At 44.7% G+C, this 16,641-nt stretch overlaps 1 protein-coding gene across 3 annotated transcripts in view; it reads right to left on the reverse strand.

Moving 5' to 3' along the window:
* Positions 1 to 16,441, reverse strand: part of APBA1 (amyloid beta precursor protein binding family A member 1) — a 214,662-nt gene extending 198,221 nt beyond the window's left edge. Inside the window, exon 1 of one of the 3 annotated variants that reach the window (XM_073670074.1) lies at positions 16,419 to 16,441. The gene's annotated coding sequence lies outside the window, so the exon portion shown is untranslated. Of the gene's footprint in view, positions 1 to 15,486; positions 15,844 to 16,418 lie in introns of those variants that run through there. The other 2 variants (XM_073670132.1, XM_073670029.1) reach the window with 2 other exon arrangements.
* Between the last annotated feature and the right edge of the window lie 200 nt (positions 16,442 to 16,641).

A 16,641-nucleotide genomic window follows, 5' to 3' on the forward strand; every position in this document is an offset into this window, starting at 1 on the left:
ACTCCGGACACGGGGGTTGACCCACACAGGGATTACTGGATCAGGCTGGTTAGGCTGGCGCACAGACTGGAGGGTATAGGCAGGCACGACTGGTATGCAGGCAGGCGGGTAAAGGCAAGCGCAGCTAGAGTGCAGACAGGGAGGCACTAGCAGGTAGGAACACAGGCGGGATAGGACCCAGTACACACTGGGACTCAGGAACAATACAGGTAGAGGGGTACAGGCAAGCACAGCTAGAGTGCAGACAGGGAGGCACTAGCAGGTAGGAACACAGGCGGGATAGGACCCAGTACACACTGGGACTCAGGAACAGGCAGGTTAGGCTGGCACAGACTGGTGGATATAAGCAAACACGGCAGGTATGCAGATGGGTGGATACAGGCGAGTATGCAGGCAGGGAGGTACTGGCCGAAAGGACGGGCTGGAGCACAGAAAGGTTAAGACCCAGTACAGACTGGGTCACAGAACCGCAGATGCGGTAGACAACCACAGCAGAGAGGGAACGCCCGAAGCGGTGGGCAAGAACAGAGCAGGACAGGACTGCCGGAGCAGCGGGCAGAAGCAGGGCAGGACAGGACTGCCGGAGCAGCGGGCAGAAGCAGGGCAGGACAGGACTGCCGGAGCAGCGGGCAGAAGCAGGGCAGGACAGGACTGCCGGAGCAGCGGGCAGAAGCAGGGCAGGACAGGACTGCCGGAGCGGTGAGCAAGGAGTCAGAGCAGGCTAGAACCGCCGGAGCGGTAAGCAAAGGAGTCAGAGCAGACTAGAACCGCCGGAGCGGTGAGCAAAGGAGTCAGAGCAGACTAGAACCGCCGGAGCGGTGAGCAAAGGAGTCAGAGCAGGCTAGAACCGCCGGAGCGGTGAGCAAAGGAGTCAGAGCAGGCTAGAACCGCCGGAGCGGTGAGCAAAGGAGTCAGAGCAGGCTAGAACCGCCGGAGCGGTGAGCAAAGGAGTCAGAGCAGGCTAGGCTGAGTAGGGGGGACAGGGCTCTGTTCACACGGAACAGACAGGAAGGGAAAGGCAGAGCCAGACACCCACAGGGTACTTGCAGTGAAGCAGCGAGTGGACCACAAACTCACAAACGGGAGTACAGAGTCAACAAGCAGGAGTTAGGTACGAGTTCAGACTCTGCAGAAAAAGGAAGGGAACGGACATAGAGGCAAAACAGGTAAAGGATAGGAGAGAGTTCAGACTGGAACTGAGTGTACGGAGGAGACCGACACTGCAGCGGGATACAGGAGCGGGTCTGGGAATACGGCCCCCAGAGAGGCAGGACGAACAGGCAAGGAGCGTGTTCAGACAGGACAGACAAGATACAGGAGCGGGTCTAGGAATCAGCCCCTAGAAGGCGAGAGGAACAGGCTAGAAGCGTGTTCAGACAGGTCAGACAAGATACAGGAACAGGTCTAGGTAATCGGCCCCTAGAAGGCAGGGGGAACAGGCTAGGAGCGTGTTCAGACAGGCCTGGAAATACAGCCTCCAGGATAGGCAGACAAGAGAACACAGAACGGGACCTGGCACCTTCAGAGTGCAAGCACACACTGAAAGAAACACTATGCTCAGGCAGGAATAGATGGGCGCAGCTGAGCTATATACCAGGTGACAGACAGCAATAGGCTGAGGACGCACAAGAGGTGTGACCCACAGCAGGTACAAAAAAGCAGGAAGTGATCGGGCGCCGCCCTTAAGCAGCAGAAACAGACACAAACAGACAGCATGGAGGGAAGCCAGAGAGACATTCTGGACAGGAGATCAAGTGCGCGCTCTTGCACAGTGGGAGATGGACCACTATGCAAGGACGCCGCCAGGTATGTTACAAGGCACTAAAGTGTTACAAGGAAAAAACGAGAACCTGTAAAAAACAAATAAAAATAGCGAAGGAGGAAACAGAGAAACGTATTGCTAGGGAAAGTATATCAAATCCCAAACTGTTCTTTACATATATAAATAGTAAAAGGATTAAATCAGATAATATTGGACCGATAAAAAGTGAGGAAGGCAAAATCATAGAGAAAGATGAGGATAAAGCTAATCTATTAAATAATTTTTTTTTGACAACTTTCACAAAGGAAATAAAACTAACAGGAGAAATGAGAAGTGACAAGCTTAATCCTCCACTAAGTATGACAAATCTAACCCAAGTTGAGGTACAGAAACGCCTCAGTAACATTAAAATAAACAAATCACCAGGACCTGATGGCATACACCCACGGGTACTAAGGGAACTAAGTAATGTGATAGACAGACCGTTATATCTTATATTTAAGGACTCTGTTGAGACTGGGTCTGTGCCACTTGATTGGCGACAGGCGAATGTAGTGCCAATATTCAAAAAGGGAGCGAAAAGTGACGCCGGAAACTATCGGCCGGTGAGTCTGATGTCCGTTGTGGGCAAAATTTTTGAAAGCTTCATTAAAGAGGCAATTACGGAGCATCTTGATGCTAATAATCTTTTAATCCCGAACCAACATGGATTCATGAGGAATCGCTCCTGCCAAACAAACCTGATTGACTTCTACGAGGAGGTTAGCTCTCGAGTAGATCAGGGGGAACCAGTGGATGTCGTGTATCTCGACTTCTCAAAAGCGTTCGATAGCGTGCCACATAATAGGTTGGTATACAAAATGAGAATGATGGGGCTGGGGGAAAATGTCTGCAAGTGGGTAGCTAACTGGCTAAAGGATAGAAGGCAGAGGGTGGTTATAAATGGAATATACTCAGATTGGGTAAGCGTCACTAGTGGGGTACCACAGGGGTCTGTACTAGGCCCAATGTTATTTAATATCTTTATTAACGACATAGTCAATGGGATAAATAGTAAAATATCAATATTTGCAGATGACACAAAGTTATGTAAAACAATTAATACAAAAGAGGACAGTGCAGACCTACAGAGGGATTTGGATAAGCTGGGTAGGTGGAGCATTAAATGGCAAATGAGGTTTAACGAGGAGAAATGTAAGGTCATACATATGGGAAGGAAAAATGGAAGTCACCATTACTCACTGAATGGGAAATCATTGGGGAATTCAGAGATGGAGAAGGACTTGGGCATCTTGATTGATAGCAAACTAAATTGGAGTGCCCAAAGTCAGGCCGCTGCTGTAAGGGCAAACAGGGTAATGGGATGTATCAGAAGAGGTATAGCTGCAAAGGATGAGAACATTGTTCTTCCACTGTACAAAGCACTGGTCAGACCACACTTGGAATACTGTGCTCAGTTATGGGCCCCAATATATAGAAAGGATATAAATGAGCTTGAAAAGGTACAAAGGAGGGCAACAAAATTAATAAAGGGAATGGAGGGACTGCAATACCCAGAGAGGTTGGCAAAACTAGGACTATTCAGCCTGGAAAAGAGAAGGTTGAGGGGGGACATAATAAATGTGTACAAATATGTTAGGGGACAGTATAGAGATCTTGCCCGGGATTTGTTCAAAAGGAGGGATATTACGGTAACAAGAGGGCACTCACTAAGACTGGAAGAGAAAAGGTTTCAGCACCAGCATAGGAAGGGGTTCTTTCCGGTAAGAGCAGTGAGAATATGGAATTCACTGAGTGAGGAGACGGTAATGTCAGATTCACTACACCAGTTCAAGCGGGGACTGGATGCATTTCTAGATACCAGGCAGATTTCAGCATATACTTAAAAATAAAATAAAATAGTAGGTTGATACAGGGATTTATTCTGACTGCTGGTTTCAGAGTCGGGAGGGAATTTTTCCTCAGGTGAAGATTGGCTAAATCATTTGGGGTTTTTGCCCTCCTCTGGATCAACTTTAGCAATTACAGAACTAACAGGTCGAACTTGATGGACGCAAGTCTTTATTCGGCTTTACAAACTATATGAGGTTGTAGTGAGACAATCCCTTTACACATGAACACATTCTACGGCACTAGAAATGTCATTTACTTTACAACCACAAAGACAAATAGTCATTGTTGCATTTTCACCCGTGTATTTTGGCATCAATACCTCTCAATTAGTGACTTTTTGACTTGTGACAAATTAATCAAATGATTTGGGCCTTTTTTTAAAGTTGTCATTTAGTTTTCAGTTTTTTTACTCAATGTGGCTTTTCCAAATATTTTCGGCTGATTCATCAAAATAAACTTTTTTAAAGTTGCAAATATATTCCTGGAGTGATTTTATGTACACCAGTTATTTTGATTACGTTTTTGCACTATTTTCCAAATTGTGCAACTTTTTGCTCTAAAAAGTCACAAAATGGGTCAAAGACAGAAAGATGGGTGAAAAAACTACAACGAAAACCACAATACAAAAAAGTGACAAAAAAAACTGAAAATGATGAATCCTGGGCCTCAGTCTTAGAGTACAGGCCTTAGATACCCATATTCAGAATTCAGAACAGCTCTATATTTGTAGGGTAAAGTTGGCCAAAGGAGCCATTCACATGGTAGTATTTTTACACTGCAGTATTATTATATACAGTCCACATTTCTAATGCATCTGTTCTTTACATATGTATTACGAACATCCGCATCATGGAGAAAAATAGATTTCTGTAGACTGACATAAAAATGTAACTAACTTCAGGTCTGCTGAGGATTTCCTCTTAGGCTATGTTCCCATGATGAGCTTTTGGTGAGTTTTTTATAATGAAGAAGATCTTTCCGCATCTCTTACGTAAATTAGATTACTTGAGTTTTTTCTATGGCGTTTTTGACACTGCGGTTTTCTTCTCTTTTTGGTGTGTCATGTTTTAAATAAAGCTGCTTTGTTTTTGATACTTCCTGATATTTGGCTTTGATAACATTTTATTGATATATTTAGGTTCGGATTATAATCGTTTTTTATGTGTTTCCACAGCGGAAACGCACTAAAAATGCATGCGCGGATTTTACCTGTGGATTCTCCGCATCCATCTAACGCAAGTCTATGGGGAAAATCCACACATGAAACTCGGTGCACCCGCAAGTGACATTGACGTGCTGCGGATTTGAAACCCGCACCGCAGGTCAGTTTACACTGAGTAAAAAAAAAGCACAGTGGGCATGAAATTTCTATAAATCCCCTCCACTTTGCTGGAACTTCTGTTCCAAAGATACCTGGGATTCCTGCTACTGGATACACTAAGGCCATATTCCCACATGCAAAAAAACTGCTTTTTCCTGCTGCTTTTTTTCAACTGGTGTCTGCATCAAAATACGTAATAGCAATCTACTCTACTCATTGCATTTTTGCTGTTTTTTTTCTTGCTTTTTCCCCTCTATTTAAATGTGCCTTTGGTGCAGTTTTGGAGTAGTGTTTGTTTTATGTGCTTTTAGTGCCGAGATGCTCGAATTCTGTATTTAAAAATGCAAGTGCGTTTTTTTACATACATTTTTTTCAGGCTCTCCATAGAAGCCTGTAGGGTATAAACGCACCAGAAATGCACAGTTCAATAGTCTTTAAATTCAGAAAAATTAGTTATCATGAAATCACATCCACTTTGCTTGAACTTTTAAACTAAGCAGATTTTCTGCACAAAAAAAATGTAGCGGGAAAAAAAAACAATGTTTATGCTAAGTGGAAACATGGCCTAGCTAAACAAATACAGAAAAGAAGAAAGTCCAGATACAAGATTCTCCTCTGCATCTAATATTTCCTATTCCAAATGTCCTTGGTAAGCGTCTTATAACCACAGGCTGACAGGTTCTCTATCATGGAGGGCACAAAGATATACAGCCCTTTGGACCTTAGCTACAAGTGCAAAGTATGAGGTGATAGCAATAATAAAATATGCGAGAATAACTGCAGTTATGTTTTTTTGTATCAAAATTAACACAGTAAGGGTAAGTTCACACAAGCGACTTCTCCACATGTGTGAATATCGGACCGCTTATTCTGGTCAGACGTTACTCACAGTTTGATCAGTATCATCAGTTTTACTCGCATGTGGAGAGGAAAATAAAAGTTTCACCACCTTGTCCTTTCTGTCAGTCCGTAAACATCAGAGTGCAGTCCAATTTTTTTCACGGACCCATACAATTGCATTGCCGATTTTGACCGACCCCTTGTATTAAAATCGGACATGTCTCCGTTTTTTTTCTGTGGACCACTCCGTCCCAGGAAAAAAATCAGACAAGCACAGCTCAATAGAATAACATAGGTACGAGTTCTATCCATGAAAACCACAGAGCGCACTCGTACAAGAAAGTCGGTCATGTCCAGGAGGCCTAATAATTGTAATGCAGCAAGTGCATGAATTCATCAATGTCCTTATTCAGATGAATACACTATCAGTATTCGGTCAGTATTTTTTCTCAGGAGTGGGAGTCAAAACCAGGAGTAGGTGATAAATACAGAATTGGTGACTTGTTTCTATTATACCTTTTGGCTGAGTTCACACGATGCGTATTTCATGCGTTTCCGCGGCGTTTTTGCAATTGCGTAAACGCCGCGGAAACGCATGAAAAACGCATGGTAGAAGGGAAGCAATGTTCCCCAATGGAAATCCGCATGTGCTGTGCCCATGATGCGGATTTTTCCGCAGCGTGAACGCTGCGGTCAAAAATCCGCAGCATGTCAATTAATTTTGCGGAAACGCGGCGATTTCGCCGCCATTGACTTGCATTAGAACGCGCCAATTCCGCAAGACAGCATCTGTACTTGCGCTATTGGCGTGTTCTAATATGCGGATGGTACCCGAGTGTGGAGGAGAGGAGAGTCTCATCCACACCCAGGTACCATTAAAAAAGCTGTAAAAAAAGAATAAAGAATAAAATAAATGTATTCTTACCTTCTGTCGGCCCGCGCAGCGCTCCCGCTTGGTTCCCGGCACTTGCAGTGAGTTGTAGGACCTGCGCTGACGTCAGAGTCATGTGACGGGTCACGTGACGCTGATGTCGGCAGGTCTTTCAATTCAAAGTTGCCGGCAGCCGGGAACTTTGTAAAGCAGGACAGCGCGGGCCATCGGAGGTAAGTATATACACTCTCTCGGGTCACACTATATAAATCCATGCTGTTTGCATGGATTTATATAGTGTGACCTAGTTGTCACAAGCACTTTCCAAGTGATGCTAAAATCGCCTGGAAAGCGCTTGTCAATCTGCATGCGGAAACGCATGTGAATCTGCATGTGGATCCGCATGTATTCTGCAGGAAAAACGCATGCACAATCTGCATGCGTTTTTTCTGCCAGGGAGATGCAGAAATGATGCAGAAATTTTCTGCTTCATTTCTGCATCGTGTGCACATACCCTTTCTCTGATTGTTCCTCACCCGGTTTTGGCTCCCACTCCTGAGAAAAAATACTGACCGAATACTGACCAAATACTGATAGTGCGGCCGTGGCCTTAAACTGAAATCCTTCGTGTGAGCCTTGGCATTAGACCACGGCCCCACTATCAGTATTCGGTCAGTATTTTTTCTCAGGAGTGGGAGCCAAAACCAGGTGAGGAACAATCAGAGAAAAGGTATAATAGAAACAAGTCACCAATTCTGCATTTATCACCCACTCCTGGTTTTGGCTCCCACTCCTGAGAAAAAAATACTGACCAAATACTGATAGTGGGGCCGTGGCCTAACAATCTGCTAAGTGTGAATTTACTTCTGCTGCCTTGACACTGGCTGATAATCGGAAATGTTTCCGGATTATCCACCTGTCTAAACAGGCCGCCAATCACCCGACAAATAACGCTCGTTTATCGGGTGAAATGATTTTTACGCTTGCTTACAAGTCTTCATTCTCGGCAGCTCATCGTCCTGTGTAAACGAGACATAAGCTGCTAAGAACAATGACATTGCGCTCAGAAAGATCTTGAAAACAATCTTTCTGTGCACATGGAAGTCAACCTGCTTAAACAGACTATTAAATCACAGCTGATCGGCTTCCATGTAGCTGATCAGCGGTACTTAACGGCCACGACTGGGCTGTCTAAATGCAAGCACAAAGAGTCTTTTTGCTGTCTTCGGCTGAGTTCACACGATGCGTATTTAATGCGTTTCCGAAGCGTTTTTGCAGTTGCGGAAACGCATTAAAAACGCATGGTAGAAGGGCAGCAATGTTCCCCAATTGAAATCCGCATGTGCTGTGCCCATGATGCGGATTTTTCCACAGCGTAAACGCTGCGCTCAAAGATTCGCAGCATGTCAATTAATTTTGCGTAAACGCTGCGTTTTCACCGCCATTGACTTGCATTAGAACGCGCCAATTCCGCAAGACTGCATCTGTACTTGCGTAATTGGTGCGTTCTAATGTGCGGATGGTACCCGGGTGTAGAGGAGAGGAGACTCTCATCCACACCCAGGTACCATTAAAAAATCTGTAAAACAAGAATAAAATAAAAAATAAATGTATAATTACCTTCTGTCGGCCCGCGCAACGCTCCTGCTTGGTTCCCGGCACTTGCAGTGAGTTGAAGGACCTGCGCTGACGTCAGAGTCATGTGACGGGTCACGTGACGCTGACGTCGGCAGGTCTTTCAATTCAAAGTTGCCGGCGAGGGAGAACGGATTGAGCAGGACAGCGCGGGCCATCGGAGGTAAGTATATACACTCTCTCGGGTCACACTATATAAATCCATGCAGTTTACATGGATTTATATAGTGTGACCTAGTTGTCAAGCACTTTCCAGGTGATGCTAAAATCGCCTGGAAAGCGCTTGTCAATCCACATGCGGAAACGCATGTGAATCCGCATGTATTCCGCAGGAAAAACGCATGTACAATCTGCATGCGTTTTTTCTGCCAGGGAGATGCAGAAATGATGCAGAAATTTTCTGCTTCATTTCTGCATCGTGTGCACATACCCTTCCACTCACTTTCTGCCCCAAAAACTCTCTTCGAAAAACTCTGTGCGCGCATAGGTTTAGTGTCCATGCGAAACAATAAGTAATTTATGGATCTTGTCACAGAGGAAACACAAAGAATAAAAAGTGCTTTTAGTGAGTTTTCCAATAAATTTCTCACTCCCTACCGGATGTTTACCAAGCAGCAGTACAATATGTACTCACATAAGGCGTCTTATCAGTGACTGAGGTGCAGCTTTCCAGCCACACCAAGTGAGGTGATTTATGGAAGTCTACATACAAGCATGTGAAGACTGTACCAGCGGTCATAGAGTTACATGGCCATAGAGACGACATATCATATAATTTACCTAACAATGAATACCTGCTAGTTCTCAATAGTGTAATATATATGTAGTAATTCCCCCACTAAGATCAGCAATGGGATCTCAACAGCTAGAAGATCCTTGCCCCTCAATTCTGTTGACTTATTAACAACAAAGAATCAGGAGGTCTTTTCACAGAGTTCTTTGAGGTGCACACACAGTGGTTTTGCAGTGTAACAACTAGGGTACAAACAGTTACATTTATAAGCCATTACCTATCCTGCATACCTTCCTCCTAGGGAACATTGCTTGGCCTATAAGGCCATATTCACACGTTGAGTATTTGGTCAGTATTTTACCTCAGTATTTGTAAGCCAAAACCAGGAGTGGGACAATCAGAGAAAAGGTATAATAGTAACACGTGCACCATTATTGCATTTTTTACCCACTCTTGGTCTTGGCTTACAAATACTGAGGTAAAAAAACTCATCAAATACTCAACGTGTGAACATGGGCAAGGCTATGTTCCCACAATTAGTTTTTGGTGATTTTGTACGCTGCATATTTTCCATAAAATACAAGTAACCTATTTTAATTAATGAGTGCAGACAATCTCCAACATCAAAACTCACCAAGAGCTCATCGTAGGAATGTCGCCTTACGCTCCTTATGACAGTGGGTCGTCTCCTCAGGGGAATCTTCAACTCCTAAACTAGACTCATGTCAAAGGCCTCTCAAGTTACCAAATGGTACTTTGTTCTGCATTACAAGGCGGCAAGAACTCCAGGACTACGTTCACACATTGAGTTTTTGGTGAGTTTTTTACCTCACTATTTGTAAGCCAAAACCAAGAGTGGGTGATAAATCCAGAAGTGGTGACGTGTTTCTATTATACTTTTCCTCAGATTGTTCCACTCCTGGTTTTGGATTACAAATACTGAGGTAAAAAGCTCACCAAATACTCAATGTGAGCACTTGGCCTAAGTGTCCGTTTTCATGGACCGACTGGCGGCACGGTACATCCCCTGATCAGTAAACTTTTATCGATCGGTGGTCATTTAGGCTACACTCCCAACAATGAGTTTTTGACGCTGCATATTTTCGAAAAAATGCAAGTAACCTATTTTACTTAATGAGTGCAGAAAATGTGCAACATGAAAAACTCATCAAAAAACTCATTGTGGAGACGTAGCCTTAAATGCCTGTTTACACAGGCAAAGCAAAGTTAACGATGCACATTGAGTAATCTGTAATAGCCTGCTCAGTGCACATAGGCTGCCATGGTTCTTGGCAGTGAGTCCTGTTTACACAGAACGATGCAACACCAATAATGATGATTTTTTGTGCTGCACAAAAGATCATTTCACCTGATGTACCAGCATTTTGCTTGTTCATCAGGTAACCGGCAGCCTGTTTAAACTGCAAGATAGTTGTGAAAGTACTGTTTTAACAACATTTTTTCACCATTTTCTTGCAGTGTAAATGCAGCTTTAGACAAGACTCATTAAATGGTAGGACACTGCCAGTGACTCTTCTCGTTACACAACAAAAACGGTCTGAGTGTGACAGCTTCTAATCTTAATCAGCTAGACATCTAAATTTGTTAAGCCAGGAGAAATGCACTATTAACTTTGTGTTGACTTTTGAATGTATGTGTTTCTTTGGATGGTCAAGAAGGACATATTAGTGTTTGTATAAGGCCACGGTCCCATTATCAGTATTTGGTCAGTATTCAGTCAGTATTTTAACTCAGGAGTGGGAGCGAAAACCAGGAGTGGAACAATCAGAGAAAAGGTATAATAGAAACAAGTGCACCAATTCTAGTTTTGGCTCCCACTCCTGAGAAAAAATACTGACTGAATACTGACCAAATACTGATAGTGGGGCCGTGGCCTAAAACTGAATGTTGACTTGACTTCTCTTGGTATGGAAACAACAATGTTTGTTAATATACTAATTACATATCGTACTAAGCTAGCTAGTTGTTGATTTAAAGAGCAGGGGGATACAAACTATGAAAATTGATTAAATGCTCAAACAATGAGACCTGAGACCTGTGGAATAATATCATCCCTAATCCTTGACCTGTGGATGTGTGCTTGAAAGGACAATTGTGAACTATTTAAAGGACAAGGCCTCTGTAGCAGGCAGACTTTACAAAAAGAATCAGAGCGACTCTTCAAAACAGTAGATTGGTAGCATGGCTCCATCCAGAAAGACACAGATTTGGATTCTACACGATTCCAGCCTAAGGGTACATGGCCCTGACTGGAAGGATACAGATCTGTTCAATTGACCATCAGAGATCTCATGGATACATTTGGGGAAAGCAGGTTGGGACAATGAGGCCACCTGACCCCATGGATATATTGTTTGGGGTTGCCAGGTGGGACCCTCCGGTGGGGTTGCCAGGTGGGACCCTCCGGTTGCCTGTAACCCATGGAGACGGTCGGAGAAGCCAGATTGGGACCAGCCCGTCATATGGCCCCATGGAAACTCTCGGAGAAGCCAGGGTGGGACCCTCGGGTCTCCTGGCCTTGTACCTCGATGGACTGTCAGCATCCTAAGCTTGCCGCTACCTCCTCTCTGTGGGGGCCCGCCAAAAGCAGGGGGCCACTGGTTGAGGTAGTTGGTCCTGGAAGTCCCAAAGTCGCAGCTGATCTATTCCCAGCGGGCCAGCGGAAGGGTGAGACTGTAATTTTTCACCATCTTGGGTATTTGCTGGGACTGCTCTACGTATTTATTGTCCATTTGGTGGTTCAATAAAATATTGCCACACTATTTTACCCTCACCCTGTGTTGTCTGAGTAGTATTATGCACACTGAGTTTCATCAGGGTTTTTTTTTATCAGAGTTTGTTCACAATGTCAGTTTTTACCATCAGAGTTTCATTATCTCTTCTCGGATCAAAAAAAAAAAACAACAACAACTGATGAAGGTTTCCTGAAGCTTCTCCTATCAAACAGTCTGTGAAAAACGAACAGCACACGGAGGGCACCTGAGCTGTCAGATTTTTTCACAGACCATAAACTTGCATTGTTTAATTAGCTTTGGAGACTCGGATCAAAATCGGACATGTCTCTGTGATTTTGTGCAGAACACTGTCCGCAAAAAATACATGGACATGAGAACAGCACCATAGACTAGAATAGGTACGAGTTCTATACATGAAAAGCACGACTAGAACGCGTAATAGAGAAAAACTGACATCTGCATGAGGCCTTAGGGTGAGCGTGGACTATCAGTATTTGGTCAGTATTTTACATCAGTATTTGTAGGCCAAAACCAGGAGTGGAACAATCAGAGGAAAAGTATAATAGAAACACGTCACCACTTCTGTGTTTTATCACCCACTCCTGGTTTTGGCTTACAGATACTGAGGTAAAATACTGACCAAATACTGAACATGTGAACGTGGCCTGACATTGTAGCAACATCCAATAAATGGTACTGGAGGGCCAGCTTTCTTTTACCTGGACTAATTTCCAGGGGAAAGTTAAATGCCATTTTTCACGTGACTTTCATACGACTCTCTTGTGACAAGATTCCAAGGAGAAATTCACACAGTAAAGAAATGATGGCATTGAAGGAGTTGGTGTGAAGTCCCCCGCGTCACTCCATTCGTTGCAGGAAGACAAGGAGACTTTTTTTTTTAAGACATCTGTGAAAAGACTCCACAAGCGATTGCCTACATTTCAGCGACCTGGTCCTCAGCAGTGTGACACAGCAGGTATACTGATGTTACAATTAAGAGAAAGCAGAACTGGCAGCCATTGAGTGGATACAGGCTGATTTGATCTCACTTGACGCTGATAATAAATGAGCGCTGGGCCGCTGATTATGCACCAACACAATGAAGCACCATCTGCCGTTATCTGTTGTTGCTGGTGTCAATAAACAAGAAAAAAACAAGCTAAAAAAAGAAGAAAACAGCATTTCGTAGAGTAAAAAACGTGTTGTGGGCGCAGTGACCCAATCATAGAAGCAAAGCTTGTTAGCTTGTGCTATTGTGTAGGCACAGCGCCAATACAAGTGTTCAAGAGCATGCTGCCAACGTCCAATTTCATGTTCCTAGATAACCAGCCAAGGAACGGGGGGTCCTAAATAGCTAAAATAGAACAGGACATCATTCGGACACATTCTTCAATAAAAGCCGTGTGGTCAAAGAGGTTAGATTAATAGCTATGCGTTTCTTTGTGTCAGGGACTCCTTGGTCAAGCGTAAAGAACTTTGTCAGGATCAAAATACCAATGGACTATCCTGATCAATAACCGATCAGTGGGGTCCAAATCTCAGGACAGAGTCGGTCATATGAAAGCTGCAGCCTCTTCCAACATCAGATAGCTTGCCGTGCAGAGATTATTACTATTGTCACAAGACCACAGAAGATAAATGGGCTATCCTAGACTTAGCTGATGAGCTATCCTTAGGCTGTCAATGCAAGATGGGTGGGAGGTTGACTCTAGGTATCCCCACCACTCAGCTGCTGCAGGGCAGTAGCACTCAGACTAGGGCTGCATACCCTTGATTGTTTACCAGGCACAGCGCTGCACTTTTAGTAGTGGCTGTGCCTGGTATTACACCCCAGTCCCATTCACTTGAATGGAAGGTCACTATAGTGATTTGTGATAACAGACATGGCCACTGCTAAAAGTACAGCACTGTGCCTAGAAAATGATGAAGGGGATGCAGTTTTACCACCTTCAAACTGCTGATCCTTGAGATTGACGACAATCCAACCCCCACCATCTAATTATAAAGTCCCAGATAACCTATATAAACTTCACATTATACGCCAGAATGCAAATTCTCAAGAAAATTATACTGTTATTATGAGAAAACTAATCAGTTGTGCCACTGATGTTAGAAAGCAATCAGGACATGCAGGCACAGCTTGACGCACACAGTTATAATTAGGTTATATGGCCGCCGCACCAATATTTGTAGAATTTAGGACGTTTCATACTCTACACTGTTATTCCTACAGATTCCATATTTCCTCTCTTCTCACCTTTGGTTTGTTTTTTGCCATTTTGCCCTTTTACGCTTCTTCTGTTTATATATAATATGGCAACGTTATAATATCTGAGCTAAATCTCAGAGGTCGGGATCAGAAACTTCATATATTTCCTTACCATACATTCTAGTATATATCTGCGGTCAGCAAATCAGATCGTAATGAGAAGAATACGTTCTGTACAGAGGTGAGGATTACAAGGGCTAAGCTACATATACAATGAATTAGTTGTGAATTAAAAGCAGCTGACACAGTAGGTGCAAATCAAGATCTATCTACATCTCTGTCTATAGATCTATTAAATACCCAAAGTGTGAGTCTGACCAAGGTCAATCAGCAGAGCTCATTACACATCACATTGGTCATTGAGCTGGGGAAAGGCTCCTGATGTGTAGTCGCCATATCTACAGGCTATCATTCTTCATCCTTCTGGCAGGACGCTTGGCCAGTATAAGTCAATATACATTTTTTTTTTTAAACTGCATTGACAAGCATAGTCAGTGACGCTTAGGACTAGCTATGTATCTAATATCTATCCATCTACCCATCTCATATCTATCCCATATCTATCTATATAATAGCCAGCAAACATTCCATATCTGCCCACCCATCTATCCATCCATCCCATATCTATCTATCCATCCATCCATCCATCTACCAACCTATCTATCTCATATCTATCTATCCCATATCTATCTAATGGCCAGGAAACATTCCATGTCTGCCCACCCACCCTTGATCTGTATAATGCACTTTTCTGTTCTCCGGATGGCACCATCATCCCTATTCCTGTGATTTCCGGCGGTGGCATGATCTACTTCATGACCCTCTTCATTCAATTGAAGGTATCAGTAAGGTTTAGTAGGAGGTTACTAAATACAGTGTTACATACAAATCAAGGATGTCTTCCATATGGTGTGAATGTTATGGCTCAGTGCCATGCAACCAGATCCATGCCTATAGGTGGCAGAGGTGGCACTACAGATGCCTATACATCACAATAAGTGCCAGCCTCCTGCCATGTGCTCATACAGCTCCATTCCAGACTGTTCCTCAGCTCCAGTCTGAAGTCCAGCTCCTCTCAGCACTGGCACTGATCACAGCAGGGGCTGCCATCCATACACCTATGTGACAAGCTGGCACACGGGGCACTAGGATTAACCCTTGCCTCAGCAGTGTCAATCATTCTCCCAGCCAGGCCTCTGCCCAGCACTGCATCCCTCCCTCAGTGCTCACAGTGGTCCTCGGGTTAGTTGCCAGCAGATGCTGCAGCCACCCACTGTCCGCATAGCAGGCCATGCTCCTCCAACAGCCTGCCCCGTCCTGCAGTGCCCGCCTGGCAGTCCACACCTCTCCCTGGAAGGTGCACCAAGCCCTCAGCTACATGACCACTGCCCAGATCCTGCACTTACCCAGAAACCCCTGGAGAGAGGCTCCTCGGGAGAAATCACAGAGCAGGCAGCGGTGGGCATCACCCGGCTGTTAGCAGCAGAGCCGGTGACAGCTCGGAGAATGGGGGCTGGGGGCAGCAGCGGTTCTCACATCTGATTCCACCATCTTCCTCCTCCTCCTTTTCTTCTTCTGCAGCCACCAGCAGCCCTGTGTGAGCCCCCGCCTCTCCTGGTGACATCAGTACACAGCCGGGCCGGCCACTCCCAGCTCTACCTATAGCAGGGAGACACAGGCTGGCATTGTCCTGCGGCAGTGCCCTGTGTAGTGCCCTCACACAGGTCAGTCAGGCACCATGGGATGGGCTGTGCAGGGAGCTGCTACCAGGCCCATCCTAGTCAGTGGGGGTGCTGCAGACTATGGAGGCCATGCTGAAGCATGAGCAGTGGGGGGCACAGTGCTCCCACTTACTAGTATACTGCTTCCTGTCAGTGAATGGAAAGGTCTTGTTTACATCTCATCAGCCGCAGCTCTAATGCTTCCTCCCCGCTGTGGGGTCACTGCACAGGCTCTACACTCCTCAGTGAGACAGCAGCTGCACAATCATAGGCTTCATACAATGCCCAGAAGCTATTGGAATATACTAGAAAGTTACATTTTATAACCAAAACAAATCCCAGAATTGTCCACTCCAATACCCAACGCCATCATAAACTGTGTGGGACAATACATTAATAAAAAATTACGCACATATATATATATATACATACATACAGTTAGGTCTGGAAATATTTGGACAGTGACCGCAATTGTCCTCTGAGGTACTGTGGAATGATGCCGCTCTCAGGTGTTAGTTTCGCTGTGGTCTTACGGATACTCTTAAGGACGCTGTAACATCCCTGGCGGCGAGCTTGCATGGTGCACCACCTCCCACCATGCAAGACCGCAATCTTACCTGTCAGTCCATGCTGCACTCTTTGCTCCAGTACCTGCTCTGTCCATGTCTCTTGTCTGATTGCTTAGGGCGTCGGTGCGGCTTTCTGCTTGTTTCTTATAGCTACAGTGTGCACAGTCCTAATGCGTCCCTAGCCTATTGCTGTGAGTCACTGGATACTTAAACCCCCTCCACCCAGTAGGAGGTGCCTGAGCAACAGTTTCACTCAGTTTGTCTTTGCAAC

This window comes from Phyllobates terribilis, unplaced genomic scaffold, assembly GCF_046119375.1.
Source record: "Phyllobates terribilis strain yellow unplaced genomic scaffold, ASM4611937v1 Scaffold_1__5_contigs__length_1240528914, whole genome shotgun sequence".
NCBI classification, from domain to species: domain Eukaryota; kingdom Metazoa; phylum Chordata; class Amphibia; order Anura; family Dendrobatidae; genus Phyllobates; species Phyllobates terribilis.